The sequence below is a fragment of the Mus caroli genome, unplaced genomic scaffold (genome assembly GCF_978045245.1).
Source record: "Mus caroli unplaced genomic scaffold, Mus_caroli_1 scaffold_14, whole genome shotgun sequence".
NCBI classification, from domain to species: domain Eukaryota; kingdom Metazoa; phylum Chordata; class Mammalia; order Rodentia; family Muridae; genus Mus; species Mus caroli.
In genome coordinates, this window is record NW_028227269.1 from 15,911,138 (window position 1) to 15,938,826 (window position 27,689).

The 27,689-nt window shown below is 46.0% G+C and overlaps 1 protein-coding gene and 1 pseudogene across 1 annotated transcript in view; both read left to right on the forward strand.

Annotated features, from left to right (window-relative positions):
* The window catches only part of LOC147001113 (uncharacterized), a 126,958-nt gene that overhangs the window by 28,348 nt on the left and 70,921 nt on the right, over positions 1 to 27,689 (forward strand). The gene's annotated exons all lie outside the window — the stretch shown is intronic.
* On the forward strand, positions 2,029 to 4,923 carry LOC147001114 (hippocalcin-like protein 1; annotated as a pseudogene).

The following is a 27,689-nucleotide window of genomic DNA, read 5'->3' on the forward strand; positions in this document are numbered from 1 at the left end:
CTTTCTTCTAATATAACTTTGTTAGACAGGTTCTCATGTAGCTCAGGCTGGCCATGAACTTGTTATATAGTCATAGATGACCTTGAACTCCTGATCCTGCTGCCCCCACCCTCCAGTTCTGGAATTACAGATGTGTGGCACACGGCTACCTGACTTGATGATTATTTCTGATCAAGACACTGTGGACATTTGAGTTGGTTGTTTGTAAAGGGGAGGACGTGTTTAGATAAGTAAATGTGTGCTTTGCAAGGCAATATCAAGCTGCCACATGTCTGTGTTGAACAAGGAACTTTAAATATCTCCTAGTCATCTAGATAAGTAAATAAAATATGTACATAGAACGCTAACAGCCTGGGAAAGAGGTGAAGAAGACAAGGGCGGTAGCAGGTAATACTGAGTGCATGTCTCATCTTCCTTAACAGGACCTAGCACCTAGAGCTTAGAATTCATAAGCCTCTGAGAAGTTCAGAGTGGTTTCCTTTGGGACTTGGGTAGAGGAGACTCACCCACACTAGTTCTTCTTCACCTTTCAAAAATAACTGAGCTATGCAGGTGTGTTACTGTGAAAGAAAGAAACCAAAATTGAGGTAGGGAAGTGAATGAGCATTAATGTCCAGTGGCCAATCACTGCAGGATCTCACACTTGGACCTTGTGGGAGACTGCAGTGGGGTGTGCTGGCCAGTGAAGCACAGTCCTGAATTTCCATTGGGGCTGTTTCAGCTGTTAACATTCACATCAACATTCACAGACCAATTGATGCCAATTCTAGATCTCCCTGGCAGAACAGTATCTCATAGGCATAATAAAGAGTGGGGACTCCCATAAGGTCCCCAGGTGTCTCTTCTAGGGTTAAAACAGCATGACATGTGCTGGTAACTTCTCCCAGTATTATATGGAGGGGGACAGGGAGGTCTTGGGGGGGTCTAAAAGCCCCCTGTCAACATGCTTCAAAGCTTTAATACCTGGGTCCCCATGAAACCCTACTTACCCAGATTAACCCAGAAATCTGGGTAAGAATGGGGTTTTTAAATGTAATTTATAAAATTAGGGTTGATGATAAATGAAGTTGAACTTTGAAGGGCCAAAGCCATGTTCCTGTTCTCTGGTATCATCCCTGAGTCCACTCAGGATGGGTGTCAACCTAGTTCTAAATTTACCCTAGCTGTGTTAGGTAGGAATGTGAACCACTAACATCCGCCTATGCAGGCGGGATTTATTTACTATGCAGCATCAGCAAATGTATCTGTGACCAGGAAACAAACACACTGGGTCCCCCACGAGAAAAAGAACGAGCTGTTCAAAGTGAAGAGTCAGGATTGGGTCCACGAGACCCCTTTTCCCCAAGCTGATGAGCTGAGGGTTTTGTCTCAATCCTGCCTTTTGTTTAACCCTCACAGGACATTTGACAAAGCTTCATTCCACTGATTTTAGGTTGTCTCTCCCTGTCCTCTTATACCATGATTCTGCATGCATGCTCCAAGTAGACTGTATTTATCCATAAAAAGATATTCTTGCTATCTTTCCTAGAGTGTTCTGGGTTTTGCCATGTTATATAGAACCATAGCAAAATTACAGTTATGAAGTAGCAACAAAAATGACTTTATTTATTATTTTTTTTAACAAGGTTTTTTTTTTTTAAAGATTTATTTATTTATTATATGTAAGTAACTGTAGCTGTCTTCAGACACTCCAGAAGAGGGAGTCAGATCTCGTTACGGATGGTTGTGAGCCACCATGTGGTTGCTGGGATTTGAACTCTGGACCTTCGAAAGAACAGTCGGGTGCTCTTACCCACTGAGCCATCTCACCAGCCCCAAAAATGACTTTATAGCTGGGGGTTCACCACAACATGAAGAACTGTATTAAGGGGTTGCAGCTTTAGGAAGGCTGAGAACCACTGCTGTTATGGATGTCACTGGACATACAGAGGATATTGCTTAGCCAGCATGGTGCTAGGTTGTGATAGGAAGTCAGACTTGGGGTTTCAGGTATCCACAGCTCACCTTGTGTCTTGGCCTTGCAGGTTTAGTCTCCACTGCCAGCTGCCATGGGCAAGCAGAACATCAAGCTGGGTTCTGAGGTGCTGCAGGAACTGCGGAAACACAGGGATTTCACCGACCATGAGCTTCAGGAGTGGTACAAGAGCTTCCTCAATGACTGTCCCACTGGCCACCTAACTGTGGACAATTTCAAGATAGGCCAACTTTTTCCCCTACAGAGAAGCCTCTAAGTTCGCTGAACATGTTTTCCACACCTTTGACACCAACAGTGACAGCACCATCGACTTCTGAGTGTTCATCATTGCTCTGAGCCTGACCTCTCGGGGCAAGCTGGAATAGAAGCTCAAGTGGGCCCTCAGCATGTCTGACCTAGACAGCAATGGCTACATCAGCAGCAGTGAAATGGTGGAGATAGTGCAGGTACCTACACTTGACAGGGCCTGGCACATGGGGAGTGCAGGGATCCAGGACCGGCATCCTTGGCCCCATACACCAGGTCATTCCTTTGCCCACTTGCTACCTGGGTATACTAAAGGAATGCATGTCTTTGCAGAGAGTAAAGATAAAAACCAAGCATCTATCAATTGCATGCTGAACATCAGGCTCCAGCTGAGCTCATCCATCAGGTTTATTCACACAATTCTATAAACTGGGTCTTTTTTTTTTTTTAACCTCTAATGAGATCTGAGTCTCAGATAGGAGATTAAGAATTGTCAAAGCAAGAACTGGGAAAATGACTCAGTGGGGAAGAAGACTTGATACCCAGCATGAGGACCTGAGTTCTGATCCCAACACCCACGGAAAAGGCAGGAGTGGCTGAGCATGCCCGAAACCCTAGAACTAGGGGATAAGTGAGTCCCAGAATCTTGCTGAGCAGGCAACCTAGATAAAATGGTAAGCCCCAGATGGGTTCAGTGAGAGGGTAAAGGGAATATTGTGAACACCGGTATTCCTGTTTGGCCTCTGCACGGGTGGGTGTTCATCTGCATACACATTAGTTGTCTATAGGGCTTCCTATAGAAATCACAATGACACAGTAAAGGATGAGTCAGCAGTCAGTTCTTCACAGGAGCGATGCTTATGTGCACCCTGCATCTTCCTGCCCCATGCTCTAAACCATCTCTGTATTTGGTCCAGTGGGCTGACTCTGTGGGTAAATGTGCTTGCTACCAAGCCTGGCAGCCTGGGTTTGATCCCTAAGACCCACATGGTAGGAAAAGAGAACCAGCTTCCACAAGTTGTCCACTGAATTCCACATGAGATCACCTCCCCCAAATAAATAATTACATACATCCATAAAATAAGTAAAGTAGTTATATACAGTGCCTAATACAATGGCTATAGATGTTAATAAAATTTGTATTATTTGGGAAATAACAGGAAACTGTCTGTGTACCTCCAGTTTCATTTTCTAGACTATTTCCCACCCGTAGTTTGTTGGATCTGCAGATTCAGGACCCATGGGTGGGCAGGGCTCAATGTATTTCCCCTAAGACCTTCCCTCCAGGATTTCCCAGCTCCCCACCAAAGATCCTCCTTTCAGACAGACACTTTGCCCCACAACCTCCCCTCTACTCCGAACCAAGGAGCCCTCCATTCTTCCATGCCCCAGCTGTATTCTGTGCTCTTGAACGTCACTTAAACTTTCCTGGCTCCTTTTTCCCAGCTCCTTGTCTGTGAAACTTGTTCTGATGAGAGAAGGGTCCTGACTCTGCCCTGTCCATGCTTCTTGGTTAGCTGAGAGAAGACCATAACCCACCCTCCATCCTCCAGAGCACACTCACAGATGCCCCTTTGCAGGCCATCTACAAGATGGTGTCCTCCATGATGAAGATGCCTGGGGACGAGTCCATGCCCGAGAAGCAAACAGACAAGATCTTCAGGCACATGGACACAAACAATGATGGTAGGAAACATGGCAGGAGTGAGCAGGTCGGGTGGGAAGAGGGTATTGGGAGAGGGGGTGGGGTGGGGAGAGGGGAGTAGATGAGCCTGTGAAACTGTTGATGGCACAGAGGTGTTTGGGATATACCCTCTGCCCTATATAGGCCTGCCCTTTTCTAGCCCACTTGATTTAGCTCTGATAGAGGGAGGGAGACTAGAATTCAGGTTCAGGTACACCTAGCCTGCACCCTGCACCCTTCCTAGGGCTCTATAACCATGGGCATGTCAGTAGACCCTCTGAGCTGTAGGCTTCATCCGTGTCGTCTGAGTTAGGGTTTCCATTGCTGTGATGACACACTATGACCACAAGCAACTTGGGGAGGAAAGGGTTTATTCACTCACAGTTTCCATATAACTGTTCATCATCAAAAGCAGTGAGGGCAGGACTCAAACATGGCAGGAATCTGAAGGCAGGAGCTGATATAGAGACCATGAAAGGGTTGCTACTTCCTGGCTTGCTCCCCATGGCTTGCTCAGCCTTCTTTCTTATAGAACTCAGGATCACTAGCCCAGAGTTGTACCACCTACACTGGGCTGGGCTCTGCTCCATCAATCACTAGTTAAGAAAATACCCTCTGGTCAGGCATGGTGGCACATGTCTTTAATTGGAGCTCATAGGAGACAGGAGGCTCTCTGTGAGTTCAGGGCTAACCTGGTCTAAAAAGTGAGTTCTCGAACAGCCAGGGCTGTACACAGAGGAAACCCTGTTTCAATAAGCAAAACAAAAGGGAGGAAAGGAGGGAGAGAAGGAGGGAGGTAGAGAGACAGGGAGAGAGAGAGAGAGAGAGAGAGAAGAGACTGGACATTGTCCATTTTCCAGAGGTTTCCAGACTTATCCAGAGCACTGGCTAATCCTAAGTCTCCCTCTTCCATTCCTCAGGCAAAATGTCCCTGGAAGAATTCAACAAAGGTGCCAAGAGCGACCCATCCATTGTCCGGTTGCTGCAGTGTGATCCCAGCAGTGCTAGCCAGATCTGAGGGGAATGGGCTTTACACAGTTGTGAGAAACACAGGCTTGACCTACCATCTTCAGCTTTGTTTGCAAAAGTGGATTTCTCCGTGATTTCTCCTGCTCTCTAGGGACCTGGGTTCAGGCAGCACATCACACTCACCTGGTCTGGCTGGATGCAGCTCCCTCCTCTATCTTACCCAATATATGTCCCTCCCCATTCAGTCCAGGCTGGTTCCTTCCAAGGTTTCAAGTGTTCTCAGCTGTAGGGCTCCTTCCCTGCCCACAGAGGGCCTGGAGGCCCTTAAGGACACCAGACAGGACATTTCAGTATCTCCGAGACCAGCTGATTTATTCGATGATCCCAGCTGACTTTGTGAGGATGAAGAACATGGAGAGCAGACAGGCAAGCCCTTCCTGTGCGTGGCTCCACCTCCCTTGTTTATTTTCTCTGACCAAAGCTGCTTGCATGTATATACCGTGGTATCCTTACTGTTAATATATACGTTTTGTATAAAGTGAGAAGGTTCAGCCCCTGTATTTAAAGCCTCTGACTACCTTTAAAGCATGGTCCCCTGTGACCTGTGATTCTCCCCACCCCAAAGTCTGGCTGTGCTGTGGTATTTATGTATTCATTTGCCTAATTACACAGGAGATACATGCATGCCCAAGACTGTGGACATCTGCCCTCTGTCCTGCAAACACAGGTGTTCCTGTGTGTTATGTCCTTGCTTTCCATTGGCCTGGCATATTAAAATGATCAAATAAACCAAGGTCTGTGAGTTTCCTGTGTTGCCCCAAGCACCCTGTTCATGGTTCACTCTCCAGTGAGTGTGGGGATGAAGCAGATAAGTGGTAGACATGGGGAAAATCCTTGATTTATGGAACAGCCGAGAATTTAGTCAGAGAAGAGTCCATCCAGCCTGTCCCCGCTCAGTGGGCTCCACACACAGCAAGGCCATTGGCCCTCCTGCTTTAAGCCACAGAACCTGTAGTCTGAGCCCCAGACCGTCTGATGATGTTCAGGAAGCACCCACTGAACACCTGTCCTGGGTGAGCACTGGAGACTCTGAGATTGGCCAGACATTGTCTTTGCTCCCACCTCACCTCAAGGAGAAAGGTGCTGTTGGCTAGAAGGTGTTTTAGATATTGGACAGAAGCAGTACCTCAGGGCCAAATATGTGTCTTGGCTAATGTCACCCACCAATCTTGCAAGCCATCCAGCAGTTCACTTGGAGGGGGTACACCTGAGTGGTAGGCCGGCACTTAAAGAAAGGGAAACTAGGTGGATGAGAGAGAAATGGAGCCAAGACAATGTTCTGATCAAGGATCAAATGTTTAATGACAAATGCACTTATAAAGGAGGGCGTAGGCCCATTCCCACCCATTCATTCTTGGAGCCTGAAACCAGCTGCAGGTGATTATGTGCAGGATAGGGCATAGTCTCTGGAATAGCTCCTGGGCCTCTCAGCAGGTAGCAGTATCTTGAAGAGGAACAGCAACAGTGGCTAAACAATTGAGTGATCTAGGGAGGAAGGCTCCACCCTAGGTAATCTCCTTAGTGGCAGCAAGGTCAATGTCTGGCTCAGCCAGCTTCAGGCTAAGGGAAGGTTACACAGTAAGTTCAGGATCACTTATTCAAATAATGGGGAATAAGAAGATGGATGGATGTGTCTACCCAGTTATGAAGACTTCTCTTTTTCTCTTTCTCTTTCTCTTTCTCTTTCTCTTTCTCTTTCTCTTTCTCTTTCTCTTTCTCTTTCTCTTTCTCTTTCTCTTTCTCTTTCTCTTTCTCCCTCTCCCTCTCCCTCTCCCTCTCCCTCTCCCTCTCCCTCTCCCTCTCCCTCTCCCTCTCCCTCTCCCTCTCCCTCTCCCTCTCCCTCTCCCTCTCCCTCCCTCTCCCTCTCCCTCTCCCTCTCCCTCTCCCTCTCCCTCTCTCTCTCTCTCTCTCTCTCTCTCTCTCTCTCTCTGCCAACATGTGATTCCTGGGATTGTAACTCAGGACCTTAGGTAGAGCAGTCAGTGCTCTTAATAACTGAGCCATCTCTCCAGCCTTGGGAGTCTTCTCAAATGGAGAACTCAATGTCACACAAGATGTGAGAGTACAGTGAGGGGCAGAAATAAGAGCACAGAAAGGGGCGACTGAGGCAGATAAGTCATGAGTTCTGGGACAACCTGGACTCCATAGCAGAATTAATGTCAGAGGACCAAAGGACAAAGAAAACTCTATTGTGCTCAGGGCTGCATGGAAAAGGAATGGAGGTCAGAGAGCCACAGTCCAGAGATGCAATTACACTGCACAAGTACTTAGAACTGACTGTTCCCTATGTTTGTCTCCAGACTTGAAAGGCAACTCTGTTAACAACAGTGTTCATGTTCAAGGTGTGGTTGATCCATTATTCCTGCACTAGCTGTCAGAGCATGGCAGCTAAGGCCAGGACTATACAAGGCTTCCATTCAAAGTTTCAGCTGATACCTGCTAGTGGAGATGAAAGACCCACAGCGTGAGGATTCCCCCAAGTTCTGACTCAGGAGAGGCAACACCCCAAAATCACCCACAAGAAATGTTCTTGCTGCAAACAGCAAGAGGATTTTTTTCAAGAGTGCTCTTGGGCCCACGGTCATACACCACGCAGGGGTAGAGGACCGTGGTGCGCCAAGTCGCTGGGTAAGGGGGTATTTAAAGGAAGAAACCACAACTCAAGGAAGTGGGGAGGGCGTTGTTGGAAAATACCAAAGATACCAGTTAAGAGTCACAAGGAAGTGCAAAGTCACAAGTGTCACAAGGAATACCTGGTAATTGTTCAGGTTATCTCTTAAGACAGTTTCTAAGAGCCCCTAACATTAGCACATTCTTTGAATTAACACTCTTTGAACCCAGGAAGCAGGTGGGTGGAGAGATGTCACTATCTGTTTTATGATTAACATACCTTGGAGCATTGAGTCACAAAGGTCACATTCCCAATCCTGGGCCTAAAGGCCTAGAATTTTGTTATTACGTTTTACTTTTTCAGAGATCTCCCAGGCCCAGAAAGACAGACATGGCAGATAGTCCTGAGGTAGCCTCCAAGTTCTGAATGGAACCCTGCTCAGGTCTCTGTGGGACCTGGAGGAGAGATGCCCAGTCTGACCTGGAATGTTCATAGAGGTTGCCTGAAGCTGGTAAGGGGAGTTATGGAGCTTAGGCTGCAAGGAGGGCCACCTGGTGAAGAACAAGAAGCATAAAATAGAGGTAAGATGATCAGTAGGAAGGGAGGGGAGGAAAGGGGAGGGAAAGTGGAGGGGAGGGGTGGGAAAGGGGAGGAAGAGGGGAGGGGAAGGAGAGGGGAAGGGATGAGAGGAGATGGGAGGAGAGACAACTGTCTGGGCCTTGCTGGTATTTGTTTACAAGCTATGAGATGAGCCAGGGTGCAGGTCAGTTAGAGGTCAGAGGGAGGAAGGAAGGAGACTAGATTGACATTGGAGCTTTCTCCCTCAGCCACACAGACATGACTGGCAAACGCTCACTAGAGCATTCTTTGTCACAAGAACTGAACATCAATTCTGAGAGATGCAGTCAATCAATTTTGGGGTATGGAATGCAGTATGCAGAATGTGTGATACACAGACATAGTTACATATAGTCATAAGACTTAAGATATATCTAAATAGCGACCTGAAAAGGCTTGGCATGCTTCTGTATATAAGAATAAGGCGGCCGGGCGTGGTGGCGCACGCCTTTAATCCCAGCACTCGGGAGGCAGAGGCAGGTGGATTTCTGAGTTCGAGGCCAGCCTGGTCTACAACGTGAGTGCCAGGACAGCCAGGGCTACACAGAGAAACCCTGTCTCGAAAAACCAAAAAAAAAAAAAAAAAGAATAAGGCACCAGGCAATGGTAGATCATGGCTTTCATCCCAACATGAGGCAGCAATAGCTGAATCTCTGAGTTTGAGGCCAGCCTGGTGGACAGAGTGAGTTCCCAAACAGACAAGGCTACCCAGAGAAACCCTATCTTTCTTAAATAAATAAATAAATAAATAAATAAATAAATAAATAAATAAATAAAATAAAATAAAATAAAGGAGAGAGATGAGAGGCAACCTCCTTAGGGGTCTTCAAGGGTTCCAACCTCAAGCTAAGGGTTACTTCTAAGATCTGGTGATAAAACAAGCCCCTGAGTTGGTCTCTATCAACTTATTGCCCACTCATTATAGGAGGGAGGCTACCTGCCACTGTTAGTAGCCCTATAAAGAGGCCCAGGTAGCAACAGCCCACAAGAACCAGGGCCTGCCAGGTGACACCTGAAAACACACAAAGAGAAAGCTGCCCTGGCCACAGCCCAGATTTTGACCCAGCTGAACTACTCCTGCGTTCCTGAGCGACAGGAATGCTGGGAGAGCAAACACTAAGAGTTTAAGGGTAACCTTGGGAGGAGGTCCACTATCTGAAGGCACATCGGTGGGGACCCATGGGGAATGGGACTGCTTCCTGAGAAGTCCTGGGCTGCTGACAGTCACTAAGAGCTCTTCAACAGTTACAGACAATATTTAAAACAAAAATAAGACAGGCTGGAGTGATGGCTCGGTGATTCAGAGCACTGGCTGCTCTTGCAGACAACCCCATTTGGTTCCCAGCACTCACACAGCATCTCACAACTGTCAGTTTCTCCAGTGCCTCCCTCTTCTGGTTTTCAGAGATACTGCACTCATGTGGCACACCTACATATATGCAGACCAATGCTTATACACATAAAATTAAACAACCCCTTAAAAAAAAAAAAGCAGAGGCCAGGCACAGTGGCATATACTTTTAATCCCAGCACACAAAGATACAGCCTGATCGACAGCCTGTATCTACATAGCGAGTTCTAGGACAGCCAAAGTTACATTATAGTGAGACCTGGTCTGGGTTGAGAGAGAAAGAGAGAGAGAGAGAGAGAGAGAGAGAGAGAGAGAGAGAGAGAGAGAGAGAGAGAGAGAGAGAGAGAGAGAGAGAGAAGGGAGAGGGGAGAGGAGGGAGGGAGGGAACATTGGGCTGAAGTAAAGAAATGGCCCACTCATCCCATCCTATTTCCCACCATGCCAACTGCTGGTCTCCAACACAGACTGGCCAGCAAGTAACAGAGGGAGAATCAATCCCAAGAGTTTCTCAAGACACACTGAGATAGGTGCTCAGTGCTCTCACCTTCTGTCTGTCTGTCTGTCTGTCTGTCTGTCTGTCTGTCTGTCTGTCTCTGCCTCTCACATTCACACACACACACACACACACACACACACACACACACACACACACACACACACACGAGCCCATCTCACTGCCTCCTCTGCCCACTCGCCTACTCCAGAGTTGATAGTGAGGTGGGCCTGCCTGTCTGAGAACTGGGATCAGCAGAAGAGGCACAACAATGGACTGTCTATGGGTTATGTGTGAGAAAAGAGAAACTTTTGGTCTCAGAAAGGATGGCATTGCTAGGAGTACCGGGGTGGAATGGGCTCCCATCCTGGCAGGGACTATGAGGAAGTCACCATCCTCAGGGTGGGGAGAGGGCCCTTAGGGAGCTCACCTGGGACTGCAGTTGTCCCTCTGCTGTGTGCTCTGAGGCCAGTTTGGAACCTAGGAGTCTAACCAACAGTTCACCTGCTTTAAAAGGTCTGTGATTTGTATGGGATATCCTTTCTCACAGCAAAATATAGACCTAATACATCAATGTAAGTTAAACCTTCTCTTTACCAAGGGAGGAACTTAGAAGGGCCACACTGTTCCTGCACTTCTACTCCATCCCAGACACCCTTGTCCCATTTTGGTCCTTAGAGCCAGACCTTTAATGAGTCCCATGTAGAAGGGTCTGTAGCAGTGACACTACAGAAGACTATCCTATGTGACAATTGTTTCCTCTTTGTGTTTCCTCATGAGCTTTAAATAGACAGGCAGTCCCAGTGAAACTCTCCATGCCACCAAGACTGTGCTGTCCCCTGTCTCCAGTAGACAGACTGGTGAATCACACAGAACTATGAAGACTGTCCCCTTGGCCAGCATCTCCATGCCTCCTACTGGCCCCTGTAGCTTAGGGTTTCATCAGTAACAAGAGTGTGTTTTAACGAATAGATTCCCCACAGCAGTTCATCAATTAGTTTAAAATTGTACCCGACCCAGCCCACACACACCTTGTGAGCTTGGGCTGAGGCCACTTCTCCAGAAAGAACATTGGCTGCCCTCCCAAGTCTGTCTCCTCTGCTGGCCTGCGACTTGTCAAAGGGTAGAGGGAAACAGCATCTAAAGTTAGGAAGAAGAAATGCCTTTCATGTCACTGACCTTCATTCTTTCCATATATTTGTTTTTATAGCAACAAACCAAATGTTTTAAAAACAGAAATCAGAATGGATATGAAGCAATTTCATCACCTGTCTTCCACAGCGCAATTGGCGCCTCCATATTAAGTCCTGAGTGTCCTGTCCTTCCTCCTTTGGGGGCTTCTGTTGGACACAGTTTTCTCTTTTGAGCTACTCACTTGCAGCTGAGAAAGCACCTTTCTTCCCTAGTAGCAAGACCTAGAAGTGGGGTATTCCAAGACAGCAACATGTCCTTATTGCCATGATCAGAAAAGATTCAGGACCTCTTCAACTAAACAAAGTGGCACAGACCTAGGAAATTCCCAGCTTCCACTTTCCCCAAAAAGCGAGCTCAGTGACATTTCCCAAGTGAGGAGGCAGGAGAGGAGGTGATATCAGTCTAGACTAGACTGATGAATAGGCTATCTCAGCACACTCATGGCAGCATGTGTGGATACTGACATGTGGGGCTGCTTCTTGACATTGCCCCAGAAGATACAAGCCCCACAGAGCCTCATCCAAGAGCCTGAGTACAACTAAGTATTAACTACCTCTCTCTTCCTTACTCACAGATACAGCTCAGTCATGGGCAGAACAGACATGCTCATGAGAATTCAGGAGGGAAACCTGTTAGCAATGAGATGGGTCCTATCTTCATGAGGGAGCTGGTTACAAAATTCAGGCAAGGCAACCTCTGAAAAACAAACATGTCATGCTTATGCAACAAGGAGAGACCTGGCCCTGATAGAGCCAAAGAGGATGTTTGGAGTAGGAGAGGGACAGAGAAGATAATAAAGAGACTTGTAGATGGGTATGCATAGGAACACCAGCAGCAAATACATCTTCCAACAACTGATACACCTTCCAGCAGCAGATACATCTTCCAGCAACTGATATATCTTCCAGCAGCAGATACATCTTCCAGAAGTTGATATATCTTCCAGCAGCAGATACATCTTCCAGCAGCAGATACATCTTCCAGCAGCAGATACATCTTCCAGTATATGAAACATCTTCCAGCAGCAGATACATCTTCCAGTATCTGAAACATCTTCTAGCAGCAGATACATCTTCCAGCAGCAGATACATCTTCCAGCAGCAGATACATCTTCCAGTATCTGAAACATCTTCCAGCAGCAGACATATCTTCTAGCAACTGATACATCTTCCAGCAGCAGATACATCTTCCAGCAGCAGATACATCTTCCAGTATCTGAAACATCTTCCAGCAGCAGATATATCTTCTAGCAACTGATACATCTTCCAGCAGCAGATACATCTTCCAGTATCTGAAGCATCTTCCAGCAGCAGATACATCTTCCAGCAGCAGATACATCTTCCAGCAGCAGATATATCTTCTAGCAACTGATACATCTTCCAGCATCAGATACATCTTCGAGTATCTGAAACATCTTCCAGCAGCAGATACATCTTCCAGCTGCAGGTACATCTTCCAGCAGCAGATATATCTTCTAGCAACTGATACATTTTCCAGCAGCAGATACATCTTCTAGCAACTGATACATCTTCCAGCAGTTAATACATCTTTCAGCAGCCAGGGATTTCAGAAAGAGGTGAGGGCAAAGAACAAGAACCCGTGCCTACAGTTCGTGAGGTACAGACATCCTTGGGGCTTTTGAGGCTGCAGGTGACTCTCAGAAACCAAGTGTCACTAACCCAGGTGGAGATGGAAGTTGTTGGGTAGAAATTTAGAAGTCCTCATTTGCAATAGAAGTGTCTGCCTTCTCACCACCCCTTAGCAGCCCAAGAAAGTTCTTCAGGCTCCAGCTTAGCAAGGCTTAAGCAACTGCTACTAATATGAAGAGGTTTATTTTTAAATCAAATTCTCCCTTGTAGTTACAAAAATAAATCATATTCGGGGTGGCATGTAGCAAATTTGGTTGAGGGCTTGCCTAACTTTCATGACACCCTGGGTGGGGTACTCAGTGCTACATAAAACTAGGCATGGTTGCACACATCTATAGTCCCAGAACTCAGAGGTGGAGGCAAGAGGATAATAAATTTAAGGTCATCGTCATCCTCTGAACAGCAAGCATGAAGTTTGGGTCCACTTTGGGCTATATACACCCTATCCTGGAAATAAACAAACAAACAAATAAATGACATTTGTAAAATTTAAAATAAGCCAGGCAGTAGTGGGGCACACCTTTAATCCCAGCACTTGGGAGGTGGATTTCTGAGTTGGAGGCCAGCCTGGAATTCAGAGTAAGTTCCAGGATAGCCAGGGCTACTCAGAGAAACCCTGTCTCAACCCTCCCCCCACAATTCTCAAGATGGTTCCAGGAGCCACCCATTGCCTTTTAATAATCATATACCCCCCCCTCTCTCTCTCTCTGTCTCTCTCTTTCTTCCTCTCTTCCTTTTTGGGATATTTTTTCACTCCATAGAATTCCCTAGAACTCTTTATGGCTAAGCTGCATTCCACAGCACCAGTGCATGGCAGCTGGGTTACCAAGTCACTATTGAAGGACATCTGGTCAGCCCTTATGGCCATTATACACAATCATTGTGAACACTTACAAAAAGGTGTATCTGTGAACATGAGTTTCCATGCATGTGGGATAACTGCCCGGGAGCATGATGGTTGGACTTCACAGCAATTGTATGCTCAGCTCAATTGTTTGTTTTAAAATTTTATTCATTTACTTCTTACATAGGTGGAGTGTATGAATGTGGAGGTCAGAAGACAAATTGAAGGAGTCAGTTTTGCTACATTGATCCTGGGTTTTAGCCTCAGGTTATCAAGCATCATTACCCACTTAGCCATCTTACCAGCCTGTGTGCTGTTGGGCATTGGGCTATTCACTGACAATCTGGTCTCCAGGCAAGCTGAGGTGTAACCCCGGGACCCAGTGGTGATAATTGACTTACATGGGACAGAAGTTCTCTCGTGTCTCCTGGAACTCTGGCTCCTGTCAAAGTTACAGCCCCCACAGCCCTCAAAAGAGAAGCATGGCTTTAGTCAAATAGCCAATGCCCCAAGCTTCTGACCTTCAGGTTACACTCCTCCCCAGTTACCTAGCAACAGTAAAGATAACAGCATACCATAAGAGGGGCTGTTTGGCCCCTCCTCATTCTCTTGCTCTCTTGCTCTTACTCCCCTTACACTTACTCTCTCCTCTCCTCTCCTCTCCTCTCCTCTCCTCTCCTCTCCTCTCCTCTCCTCTCCTCTCCTCTCCTCTCCTCTCCTCTCCTCTCCTCTCCTCTCCTCTCCTCTCCTCTCCTCTCCTCTCCTCTCCTCTCCTCTCTTCTCTTCAGACATTTGGTGTATGTGCTTGGCTGAGGAGCCAATCGGGCGAAGCTACCATCTGTGGGATTATGACTGAACGCCTCTAAGTCAGAATCCCGCCCAGGCGGAACGATAAGGCAGTGCCGAGGGAGCCTCGGTTGGCCCCGGATAGCCGGGTCCCCGTCCGTCCCCGCTCGGCGGGGTCCCCATGTCGTCCCCGCGGCGGCGCGGGGTCTCCACCCGCCGGGCGTCGGGACCGGGGTCCAGTGCGGAGAGCCGTTCGTCTCGGTGCCTTACCCAGCAGTTTTCTTCCTTCTAACTCAGGAACATTGCTCCCCAGTCCCTTACTTTTCTAATCCTCCTTCCCAAGTGAACACAGTCAACATAGATTTTCACACTCAGACACATGACTCCCAGCCCTGATGTGAGCTAAGATCAGTTAAGTAGAATCCTGAAGAATATTCATGAGGCCTGGCAAGATGGCTTTAGTGGGCAAAGGAGCTTATTACCAAGCTTAATTGATCCTGTGGACAAATGTGCAGGAAGGAAAGAACGGACTCTAGCAAGTTGTCCTCTGACCATGCACACCACCCATGTATACAAATACATAAACAAAATGTTAAAAAAAAAAAAGACATAACCGTGGGCAGGTTCCAGGTCCCAAGGTTCTGGTCCAATCCCCACATGCTGGGAATGTTTAAATCATCTGGGTAATTCTAGTATGGCTTCAAGGATGAAAATCAACTTCACAATCTGAATGAAAAATTAAATAGTATAGGGGGCCTAATGACTCCTAAAGCATTGGGAAGGTTTTTATTGTAGCTATAAGGAAGAAAGAAGACAGAGGAAAGAGGACAGAGTGAACTTGCCGACAGACTAAACCATGTGAGGAGGGAGAGAGAGAGAGAGAGAGAGAGAGAGAGAGAGAGAGAGAGAGAGAGAGAGAGAGAGAGAGAGAGAGAGAATCACTGACCAAGAGAGGTGGCCAGGGCCAAGAGAACAGCATAAACCAAATGGCTGAGTTATACAGGAATCAGGCTTGGGGAAGGGATTCTAAGGTCTAGCTTCCAGGAAAGAGAAGTTTAGGGTAGGGGATGAGATGAGAAGTGCTAGGAGGAACCATAGGTACTGAGAGATGCTGGGAGAGCTGGGAGGAGCCATAGGTACTGAGGGATGCTAGGAGAGCTGGGAGGAGCCATAAGTACTGAGGGATGCTGGGAGAGCTGGGAGGAGCCACAGGCACTGCACAACACTCCTCCCTGGTCTCCTAGAGACCCTAAGTCTGTTCTTGGATGGTGTGCTCATGTCTTCCCCCTGAGCAGGGGGGCCTGGACTCTGGAAGGTAGATTCTGCTGTCAAGGGAGGCAGCAGGGCTAGTGACAAGCTTTCTTCTGCCCTATAAAGCAGATGTTTCTGTACCTGTATCTGTCTGCCACTGACTCTTCTTTAAGCAAAAACCCTTCTGGGTTTTATACTGGAATCCCAGAACTACGGTCCCAGCCACCTTGTACAGTGCCTAGGTCTTGGCACTGGTCCTGAACTGGGATTTTATTGTGAAAAGGAGGCAAGAATCCTCCCTGGGGTGGCAGACATCTGCAGAAAGATTTAACTACCCCCGTCTACCATCAGAGAATGTTCAGAATCCACAGCTGGGCAGCAGGGTCCTGAGAGGACAAACACCTCTGTACACAGTGGACACGTGGTTCTGGCTGTGTAGTGTCTGACCTAGTCTGGGCCCCTCTGGAGATCTGGGAGTCACCCAGATCTCACAAATAAACTCCCATACTACTTCCATTAGCCAAAAAGGATGCTGCTTCCTTGGAACAGAGAGCCCGTTGGCTGTGAAGTCAGAGGAAGCAGCAAAATAACAAAGCAAAACAAAACACTTGTCCTTCATGGGACCAGCCAGTCTGAAGAGCATGCTCAGATCTAGGGAGGGATCTGGGTGTTCTTCAAGCCATCTCCTGGCCTGTAGGCTTGTCAGTCTTCAGTAGCCAGAGAGGCAGCAATGTGCCTGAGGTTGGATCTCCTGGAATGGAGCTCCTTGGGCCTGGCCCCAGGCCACAGCATCACAGTACTGGAGTGGCACCTGGATTCCTACAGCAATCCTGCGGCAATTCCTTTGGGAGCTGAATCTTGAGAGCCCTGGTCTTAGCCTTCAATGCAAGCCTAGAGCAGTCCTTGAGTAGGCAGGGCTCTCCTAATGAAAAGAGACTGAAGTCTCCCAACATAAAAAATTTCATTTTTCAATGAGAAAACTGAAGCTGGATAGCCAAGTGGTTTTTCAAGAGCCATTGATTTGTGAGGATGGGAGTGGAGACCATAGGATACTAGAGGACAGGAGCATTGTTCTGAGAAGAGGGAGCCCACAGCAATTACTCTAGATTGCACCCCACTAGAAAAGCACAGAGTTCATTGTGTAGATAGGGCAGGTTGGAGATGCAAACTCTGTGGGAGTTATCAGATTGGAAAGCAGGAAGAAACTGTGACTGTCGTGGCAATACCAAGGTTGTTCTAAAGGCACACTTGTGCCCTCCCTTCAGCTTTCTGAGGACTGTGACAATGGACCCCCAAAGAACTGGAATTTTCACCAGGAATTTCAAGTCGACATAGGGAAAGTGCTGGGACCCTAACACTAGCCAGAACAGGACTCTGTCTCTAGTGCTGCCAGACTGCAGGACAAATATGGGGAAGGGTTGTGTGCTGAGAAGAGACAAGGATGGGTCGACCACGGGCTGAATCTTGACCATGTCTGCCAAACCTAAACCCATCTGTAGTCAGGAGCAGAGAGAGATGGATCCTGGTGCTCAGTTGCTTTCTCCATTTTATTCAGCCCAGGAATCCAAACCTCAGAAGGGTGCTACCAACACTTAGGGTGAGTTTTTCCTTTTATATGGTGCTACCTAGAAATTCTCCTGCAGATGTGTCCACAGGTTTATAGTCTAGGCAATTCTAGATTCCATCAAGTTGACAATCATTATCCACCATCACAGAGCCATCAGTGAGTAGGTGGTGATCCTCGTTAGTGGGAGCACTGGATGTGCAGTCAAGGGACCTTGTTTTTGCAATGGCCTTGCTGGTAGTCACCCTTGTGGAAAACAGCCAGACTCTGCTGTCCTTCTTGCTTAGCCCTGGGTTCCAGCACCATATAAAATGGGTTTGGAGGTACATGCCTGTGATGCTAGTACTTGCAAGCAGTTTGTTATTGTTTGTTTTTCAAGACAAGGTTTCTCTATGTAGCAATGGCTATCCTGGAACTCACTCTGTAGACCAGGCTGGCCTGCAAATCAGAGATTCAGCTGCCTCTGCCTCCTGAGTGTTGGGATTAAAGTCCTGCACCATCACTGTCCAGCTCAAGATTATCTTTATATCAGACCAGCCTGGGATGCATAAGACTCTGTTTCAAATACAACAAACAAACACAAAGCCCCAACGTCTCCTATAACAGTAGTTAGTTTAAGATGACTATACCATTCATCAGTGTCTTCTTCACTTCCTGCGGCTATTTAAAAAAAAAGAAAAATAATGTCAACAGTTAGGATGACTCACATGGTAATGTATCATCTTAGCATTCTAGACGCTAAGGGCCAAGAGCAATGTGCTGAAGGGGTTGATTCCATGTGAGGCCATGTACTGGCTGGTTTTGTGTTGTCATCTTGGCTAGGGTTATCACAGAGAAAGTAGATTCACTTGGGAAAGTGCCTCCATGAGATCCAGCTGTGTGGCATTTTCTCAGTTGAGGATCAAGTTGAGAGGATCCACTGTGGGTGGTGCCATCCCTGGGCTGGTGGTCTTGGGTTCTATAAGAAAGGAAGCTGAGCAAGCCATGGAAGCAAGCCAGTAAGTGCCACCCCTCCATGGCCTCTGCATCAACTCCTGCTTCCTGACCTGTTGAGTTCCAGTCCTGACTTCCTTGGTGATGAACAGCAATGTGGAAGTGTAAGCTGAATAAACCCTGAACTCCCCAATTTGCTTCTTGGTCATGATGTTTTGGGCAGGAATAGAAACCCTAACTAAGACAAGCCTGGAGGCCAAACTTTGCCCAAGCCTTTCTTTGGCTTGTGTTTAGCCATCTTCCTGTGTCTTCCTTCTTCTATCCCTATTTGCTTCTGTGTCCAAATTGCCTTTCCTATGAAACAAATGGAGCAGGCTGAAGTGATGACACGGTGGACAGAATGCTTGGTGTGGGAGCTTAAGGTCAGTGATTCTTTTCCCAGGACCAGCATAAGAAGCCAGGAGTGGCCCTGTAAGCCCAGCACTGTGGTGGGTGGAGACAGGAGGATCACTAGGAGCACAGGCCACCTGTCTAGTATCAACTTCAGTGAGATAACCCCTGCCTCATACATTAAAAACTAATTTCTAGAAGTTCTTGATTGAAATGGCTTTTAAACCAAACTGAAAATGAAAAAGAAGAAGAGCGCCATCTTGGCTCCGGGACTCCGCCGAGCTTAGTCTGTACAGGTCAGAGTGGGGACCACGGGGGCAGACGGCTTCTGGGACAGGCGGGAGCCACAGAGCTGCTGAGGCAGCACCCTATAGGGGCCGCAGACATCCGGCACCCTCCTAGTCGGAGGACAGTGACCTGCCCTGCAGGGAGCGCCATCTTGGCTCCGGGACTCCGCCGAACTTAGTCTGTACAGGTCAGAGTGGGGACCACAGAGGCAGACAGCTTCTGGGACAGGCGGGAGCCACAGAGCCGCTGAGGCAGCACCCTTTTGGGGCCGCAGACTTCCGGCACCCTCCCAGCCGGAGGACAGAGACCTGCCCTGCAGAGAGCACCATCTTGGCTCCGGGACTCCGCCGAACTTAGTCTACAGGTTAGAGTGAGGACCACAGAGGCAGACAGCTTCTGGGACAGGCGGGAGCCACAGAGCCGCTGAGGCAGCACCCTTTTGGGGCCGCAGACATCCGGCACCCTCCCAGTCGGAGGACAGTAACCTGCCCTGCAGGGAGCGCCATCTTGGCTCCGGGACTCCGCCGAGCTTAGTCTGTACAGGTCAGAGTGAGGACCACGGGGGCAGACGGCTTCTGGGACAGGCGGGAGCCACAGAGCTGCTGAGGCAGCACCCTTTAGGGGCCGCAGACATCCGGCACCCTCCCAGTCGGAGGACAGTGACCTGCCCTGCAGGGAGCGCCATCTTGGCTCCGGGACTCCGCCGAACTTAGTCTGTACAGGTCAGAGTGGGGACCACAGAGGCAGACAGCTTCTGAGACAGGCGGGAGCCACAGAGCCGCTGAGGCAGCACCCTTTTGGGGCCGCAGACTTCCGGCACGCTCCCAGCCGGAGGACAGAGACCTGCCCTGCAGAGAGCACCATCTTGGCTCCGGGACTCCGCCGAACTTAGTCTACAGGTTAGAGTGAGGACCACAGAGGCAGACAGCTTCTGGGACAGGCGGGAGCCACAGAGCCGCTGAGGCAGCACCCTTTTGGGGCCGCAGACATCCGACACCCTCCCAGCCGGAGAACAGTGACCTGCCCTGCAGGGAGCGCCATCTTGGCTCCGGGACTCCGCCGAACTTAGTCTGTACAGGTTAGAGTGAGGACCACAGAGGCAGACAGCTTCTGGGACAGGCGGGAGCCACAGAGCTGCTGAGGCAGCACCCTTTTGGGGCCACAGACATCCAGCACCCTCCTAGCTGGAAGACAGTGGTCTGCCCTGCACAGGAGCCCTCTGCCTCAGGAGCAGGGAGCACATCTTGGATCCAGGACTCCACTGAACTTAGGAACTTAGTCTGCACAGCTGAGAGTGTGTACCACAGAAGCCTACAGCTTCTGTGACCTGCCAAAGCAACACAGCATCTGGGAAAGGTCCTGTTTTCCGCCTTCTTCTTCGGCCAGGAGGAGGTCCAAACCCCAGATATCTGTACACCTTCCCTTTAAGAGGAAAGCTTGTCAGCAGGGAGTGCTCTAACCACTGAAACTCAGAGGAGAGAGCCTGTCTCCCAGGTCTGCTGACAGAGGATACTCAGAATCCCCAGAAGAACAACCTCTGAACAGAGACAACTATAACAACTCCAGAGATTACCAGATGGCGAGAGGTAAAGGTAAGAATCTTACTAACAGAAACCAAGACCACTCACCATCATCAGGACCCAGCACTCCCACTTCGCCCAGTCCAGGGCACCCCAACACACCTGAAAAACTAGACCTGGATTTAAAAGCATATCTCATGATGATGGTAGAGGACATCAAGAAGGACTTTAAAGAACTACAGGAGAACATGGCTAAAGAGTTACAAGTCCTTAAAGAAAAACAGGAAAACACAACCAAACTGGTAGAAGTCCTTAAAGAGAAACAGGAAAACACATCCAATCAGATGATGGAAATGAACAAAACCATACTAGACCTAAAAAGGGAAGTAGACACAATAAAGAAAACCCAAAATGAGGCAACACTGGAGATAGAAACCCTAGGAAAGAAATCTGGAACCATAGATGCAAGCATCAGCAACAGAATACAAGAGATGGAAGAGAGAATCTCAGGTGCAGAAGATTCCATAGAGAACATGGGCACAACAATCAAGGAAAATGGAAAATGCAAAAAGATCCTAACCCAAAACATCCAGGAAATACAGGACACAATGAGAAGACCAAACCTACGGATAATAGGAGTGGATGAGAATGAAGATTTTCAACTCAAAGGACCAGCAAACATCTTCAACAAAATTATAGAAGAAAACTTCCCAAATCTAAAGAAAGAGATGCCCATGAACATACAAGAAGCCTACAGAACTCCAAATAGGCTGGACCAGAAAAGAAATACCTCCCGACACATAATAATCAGAACAACAAATGCACTAAATAAAGATAGAATACTAAAAGCAGTAAGAGAAAAAGGCCAAGTAACATATAAAGGCAAGCCTATCAGAATTACACCAGATTTTTCACCAGAGACTATGAAAGCCAGAAGATCCTGGACAGATGTTATACAGACACTAAAAGAACACAAATTCCAGCCCAGGCTACTATACCCAGCCAAACTCTCAATTAACATAGATGGAGAAACCAAAGTATTCCACGACAAAACCAAATTCACACATTATCTCTCCACGAATCCAGCCCTTCAAAGGATAATAACAGAAAAAAACCAATACAAGGACAGGAACCACGCCCTAGAAACAACAAGAAGGTAATCCCTCAACAAACCTAAAAGAAGACAGCCACAAGAACAGAATGCCAACTTTAACAACAAAAATAACAGGAAACAACAATTACTTTTCCTTAATATCTCTTAATATCAATGGACTCAACTCCCCGATAAAAAGACATAGACTAACAAACTGGCTACACAAACAAGACCCAACATTTTGCTACTTACAAGAAACTCATCTCAGAGAAAAAGATAGACACTACCTCAGAATGAAAGGCTGGAAAACAATTTTCCAAGCAAATGGTCTGAAGAAACAAGCTGGAGTAGCCATTCTAATATCAGATAAGATTGACTTCCAACCCAAAGTCATCAAAAAAGACAGGGAGAGGCACTTCATACTCATCAAAGGTAAAATCCTCCAAGAGGAACTATCAATCCTGAATATCTATGCTCCAAATACAAAGGCAGCCTCATTCATTAAAGAAACTTTAGTAAATCTCAAAGCACACATTGCACCTCATACAATAATAGTGGGAGACTTCAACACACCACTTTCACCAATGGACAGTTCATGGAAACAGAAACTAAACAGGGACACAGTGAAACTAACAGAAGTTATGGATCAAATGGATCTGGCAGATATCTACAGAACATTTTACCCTAAAACAAAAGGATACACCTTCTTCTCAGCACCTCATGGTACCTTCTCCAAAATTGACCACGTAATTGGGCACAAAACAGGACTCCACAGATACAAAAACATTGAAATTGTCCCATGCATCCTATCAGATCACCATGGACTAAAGCTGATCTTCAATAACAAAATAAATAATAGAAAGCCAACCTTCACGTGGAAACTGAACAACACTCTTCTCAATGATACCTTGGTCAAGGAAGGAATAAAGAAAGAAATTAAGGACTTTTTAGAGTTCAATGAAAATGAAGCCACAACATACCCAAACTTATGGGACGCAATGAAAGCATTTCTAAGAGGAAAACTCATAGCTCTGAGTGCCTCCAAAAGGAAACTAGAGAGAGCACACATTAGCAGCTTGACAACACACCTAAAAGCACTAGAACAAAAGGAAGCAAATTCACCCAAGAGGAGTAGACGGCAGGAAATAATCAAACTCAGGGGTGAAATCAACCAAGTGGAAACAAGAAAAACTATTCAAAGAATCAACCAATCAAGGAGCTGGTTCTTTGAGAAAATCAACAAGATAGATAAACCCTTAGCCAGACTCACTAGAGGGCACAGGGAAAGCATCCTAATTAACAAAATCAGAAATGAAAAAGGAGACATAACAACAGATCCTGAAGACATCCAAAACACCATCAGATCCTTCTACCAAAGGCTATACTCAACAAAACTGGAGAACCTGGATGAAATGGAGAAGTTCCTAGACAGATACCAGGTACCAAAGTTGAATCAAGATCAGGTTAATGATCTAAACAGCCCTATATCCCCCAAAGAAATAGAAGCAGTCATTAATAGTCTCCCAACCAAAAAAAGCCCAGGACCAGATGGGTTTAGTGCAGAGTTCTATCAGACCTTCAAAGAAGATCTAATCCCAGTTCTTCACAAACTATTCCACAAAATAGAAACAGAAGGTACTCTACCCAACTCATTCTATGAAGCCACAATTACTCTGATACCTAAACCACAAAAAGACCCAACAAAGATAGAAAACTTCAGACCAATATCCCTTATGAATATTGATGCAAAAATCCTCAATAAAATTCTTGCTAACCGAATCCAAGAACACATCAAAACAATCATCCATCCTGACCAAGTAGGTTTCATCCCAGGGATGCAGGGATGGTTCAATATACGGAAATCCATCAACGTAATCCAATATATAAACAAACTCAAAGACAAAAACCACATGGTCATCTCGTTAGATGCGGAAAAAGCATTTGACAAGATCCAACACCCATTCATGATAAAAGTCTTGGAAAGATCAGGAATTCAAGGCCCATACCTAAACATGATAAAAGCAATCTACAGCAAACCAGTAGCCAACATCAAAGTAAATGGTGAGAAGCTTGAAGCAATCCCTCTAAAATCAGGGACTAGACAAGGCTGTCCACTTTCTCCATACCTATTCAACATTGTACTTGAAGTCCTAGCCAGAGCAATTCGACAACAAAAGGAGATCAAAGGGATACAAATTGGAAAAGATGAAGTCAAAATATCACTCTTTGCAGATGATATGATAGTATATATAAGTGACCCTAAAAATTCCACCAGAGAACTCCTAAGCCTGATAAACAGCTTCGGTGAAGTAGCTGGATATAAAATTAACTCAAACAAATCAATGGCCTTTCTCTACACAAAGAATAAACAGGCTGAGAAAGAAATTAGGGAAACAACACCCTTCTCAATAGTCACAAATAATATAAAATATCTTGGCGTGACTCTAACTAAGGAAGTGAAAGATCTGTATGATAAAAACTTCAAGTCTCTGAAGAAAGAAATTATAGAAGATCTCAGAAGATGGAAAGATCTCCCATGCTCATGGATTGGCAGGATCAACATTGTAAAAATGGCTATCTTGCCAAAAGCAATCTACAGATTCAATGCAATCCCCATCAAAATTCCAAATCAATTCTTCAACGAATTAGAAAGTGCAATCTGCAAATTCATCTGGAATAACAAAAAACCTAGGATAGCAAAAACTCTTCTCAAGGATAAAAGAACCTCTGGTGGAATCACCATGCCGGACCTAAAGCTCTACTACAGAGCAATTGTGATAAAAACTGCATGGTACTGGTATAGTGACAGACAAATAGACCAATGGAATAGAATTGAAGACCCAGAAATGAACCCACACACCTATGGTCACTTGATCTTCGACAAGGGAGCTAAAAACATCCAGTGGAAGAAAGACAGCATTTTCAACAAATGGTGCTGGCACAACTGGTTGTTAACATGTAGAAGAATGCGAATCGATCCATTCCTATCTCCTTCTACTAAGGTCAAGTCTAAGTGGATCAAGGAACTTCACATAAAACCAGAGACACTGAAACTTATAGAGGAGAAAGTGGGGAAAAGCCTTGAAGATATGGGCACAGGGGAAAAATTCCTGAATAGAACAGTAATGGCTTGTGCTGTAAGATCGAGAATTGACAAGTGGGACCTCATGAAACTACAAAGCTTCTGCAAGGCTAAAGACACCATCAATAAGACAAAAAAACCACCAACAGATTGGGAAAGGATCTTCACCTATCCTAAATCAGATAAGGGACTAATATCCAATATATATAAAGAACTCAAGAAGGTGGACTACAGAAAGTCAAATAACCCCATTAAAAAATGGGGCTCAGAACTGAACAAAGAATTCTCCCCTGAGGAATACCGAATGGCAGAGAAGCACCTGAAAAAATGTTCAACATCCTTAATCATCAGGGAAATGCAAATCAAAACAACCCTGAGATTCCACCTCACACCAGTCAGAATGGCTAAGATCAAAAATTCAGGTGACAGCAGATGCTGGCGAGGATGTGCAGAAAGAGGAACACTCCTCCATTGTTGGTGGGATTGCAAGCTTGTACAACCACTCTGGAAATCAGTCTGGCGGTTCCTCAGAAAATTGGACATAGTACTACCGGAGGATCCAGCAATACCTCTCCTGGGCATATATCCAGAAGATGTCCCAACCGGTAAAAAGGACACATGCTCCACTATGTTCATAGCAGCCCTATTTATAATAGCCAGAAGCTGGAAAGAACCCAGATGTCCCTCAACAGAGGAATGGATACAGAAATTATGGTACATTTACACAATGGAGTACTACTCAGCTATTAAAAAGAATGAATTTATGAAATTCCTAGCCAAATGGATGGACCTGGAGGGCATCATCTTGAGTGAAGTAACACAATCACAAAAGAACTCACACAATATGTATTCATTGATAAGTGGATATTAGCCCAAAACTTAGGATACCCAAGATATAAGATACAATTTGATAAACGCATGAAACTCAAGAAGAATGAAGACCAAAGTGTGGACACTGTGCACCTTCTTAGAATTGGGAACAAAACACCCAGGGAAGGAGTTACAGAGACAAAGTTCGTAGCTGTGATGAAAGGATGGACCATTTAGAGACTGCTGTATCCAGGGATCCGTCCCATAATCAGCTTCTAAACGCTGACACCATTGCATACACTAGCAAGATTTTGCTGAAAGGACCCAAATATAGCTGTCTCTTGTGAGACGATGCCGGGGCCTAGCAAACACAGGAGTGGATGTTCACAGTCAGCTATTGGATGTATCACAGGGCTCCCAATGGAGAAGCTAGAGAAAGTACCCAAGGAGCTAAAGGGATCTGCAACCCTATTGTTGGAACAACATGATGTACTAACCAGAACCCCGGAGCTCTTGTCTCTAGCTGCATATGTATCGAAAGATGGCCTAGTCGGCCATCAATGGAAAGAGAGGCCCATTGGACTTGCAAACTTTATATGCCCCAATATAGGGGAATGCCAGGGCCAAAAGAATGGGAATGGGTGGGTAGGGAAGTGGGGGGCGCTATGGGGGACTTTTGGGATAGTATTGGAAATGTAATTGAGGAAAATATGTAATAAAAATATTAAAAAAAATAAATAAATTGGGGCTGGCATTATCATCAAGGCAGGAGGATGGCAGCATCCAAGCAGGCATGGTACTGGAGGGGCTGAGAGTTTTGTATCATCATAAGGAAGCCAGGAGCAGACTGTTTTCAGGCAGCTAGGGAGGGTCTCACCCCCACATTGTCTCTAAAAGGCCACACCCACTCCATCAAGGCCACATCTCCTAATCGGGCCACTCCCTGGGCCAAGAATATTCAAACCACCAGAGATATCAAAAGGGAAATGTGTACTTTCATTCTATTATTTTTCACAAATGTAAGTAAAATAAGTCCAATGTACATGAAAAGGTACTATATATAAAAAACATTATAGAAGCTATATTATATAAATTATATATATATATGTATATATGTCATATTATGGCAAGTGATACAAAGATCAAGTCATCCCAACAGAAGCAATAACAATAAATCACACTTTCTAGTCTTTCAACTCCCTTCTGTACAGTGCTCTAGTCAAAAATACTACTTGCAATTCCAATACCAGAAGAACAGAGGTAGGTTCCTGGCCTCTGCATCAGTGTATGGAGTGCACTTAACAGATACCTAATAAATCCATCAGCAGAAACTTGAAGCAGAGGTCCCTTCCCTACACACTCCCTGGTTAGTGCACCATGGACGGGCAGAAGAATAGGAAACCTTTCCTCTGGGGAGTGATAAGCGATATGATATCACTGCAAACCTCTTCAATACTGGCCGGTATAAGTATTCTGTGGCATTCTCTAAATAAAATGCAAACTAAAGCTTTAGATTTAGAGGCAAGGGTGTGTATTCTATTATTCATTCCAATCAAGTAATAATTCTCAATTTTGTTCAGATATTTTATTCATTTTCTCTTACATTGATAAAATTTCATTTCAAATGCTTTAATTTTTAAATAGTTTATTCAAAGCCCATCATTTCTGGGTTATCTTTCATGTGTGCGTATACATGTTTATAGATAGATATTAAAAAAATAAAAAAAATAAAAAAAAAAAAAAGAAAAAGAAGAAAGGCAAATTTTTCTTCTCAGAAAGGCACGGATACTATTAGGACAGACACACTGTGCTCACTTCAGCCAAGATCTTATTTCTAAATAAGGCCACACACTGAGGCACTAGGGCCAATTTCTTCATAGCTCTTCTCTGGGGAATACAGGATGTTAAATGATTTCTGGGTGTAAGCACAGAGTGCATGCAGGGAGTCCAGGATTACAGTGACAAGCCTAGGTTCTAAGTTTCAGCTCTGTACTGTTTGAACAAGCTGCTGACAAGGGGAACTGGGACCTGCTCTCACTGGTTGTTGGTCACTGTCTTCTGAGTTGAAGGTTTCCTAGAGTTTGTGTAGGAGACAGAGGTGGCAGGTATATATCCAACTATCTATCTATCTATCTATCTATCTATCTATCTATCTATCTATCTATCCATCCATCCATCCATCCATCCATCCATCCATCCATCTATCTATCTATCTATCTATCTATCTATCTATCTATCTATCTATCTATCTATCTGTGGAAAGCCGTGCAGCGAGCAA